At 61.8% G+C, this 820-nt stretch overlaps 1 protein-coding gene across 2 annotated transcripts in view; it reads left to right on the top strand.

The window, feature by feature from the left end:
- EGR2 (early growth response 2) overlaps positions 1–820 on the top strand; it is a 6,934-nt gene that overhangs the window by 894 nt on the left and 5,220 nt on the right. The window lies entirely within an intron of this gene.

Consider the following 820-nt stretch of genomic DNA (forward strand, 5'->3'; position numbering starts at 1 on the left):
TTTTTTTTACACGCAAAGGGAAAAGCGCGTACGGTGATGGCGACTCGAAACTGGCGTTAGCGTCACCGTTTGCTGTCACTCTGGACCTCGCTCGGCTCCCCGAGGTGGCTCTTGGCCAGGGATAGGAAGAATATTCCTCCTCATGTGTGTGTTCTAGAGTAGCGCTTGGGTGCGGGCAGAGCGCACCTCCGGAGGGTAGGCTTTCGGGGGTGGATGACTGCGGTGGCGGCAGGTACAGGCAGTGAAGGTGAGGATGGGTGTCTTCGCAGAGCAGCCTGTTCAGCAAACCCAGGCGCCCACTCTGCCGACCAGGCATTCTCTTGGCGAGGCGAGCGCAGGAGCGCGCTGTCAACAGGGAGGTGTGTAGCGTAAGGTGTGCGAGTGGGTGTGTGAAGAAGGTGGCGGGGGCAGGAGTGTGTGCAGCGGAAGTGGAGCGTGTGTGAGTGTAAGAGTGTGTGCGCGTGTGTGGCGGGGCAGGGTGAGTGTCCAAGCCTCCATCTGGACGCCCCCACACTGCCGACCGCCCAGACGCGCCGGGAAGGGCGCCCGCTCCGCGCAGCAGCTGAAGGGGGGCGGGGAGCGCGCGGGCAGAGGAAGGGGGGGGTGTCTCCGGCTGAGGATTTCTCTCGAAGCTCCCCGCAGTTATCTGCTCCTCCTAGGGTCTACCCCCCCCCCCCCCCCCCCCCGCCCCCACAACCAGTGGGCAAGAGCTTTTATAGGCTGAGGGAGAGGGCTACATGCAGAAACAGCACAGTCAGCTCTGACAGTCATCTTGAAATTGGTCATCGGTGGTCTGACCAGTGTCATCTTGATTGTTTTA

The sequence above is a fragment of the Lipotes vexillifer genome, unplaced genomic scaffold (assembly GCF_000442215.2).
Source record: "Lipotes vexillifer unplaced genomic scaffold, Lipotes_vexillifer_v1.1 scaffold1562, whole genome shotgun sequence".
Taxonomy (NCBI): domain Eukaryota; kingdom Metazoa; phylum Chordata; class Mammalia; order Artiodactyla; family Lipotidae; genus Lipotes; species Lipotes vexillifer.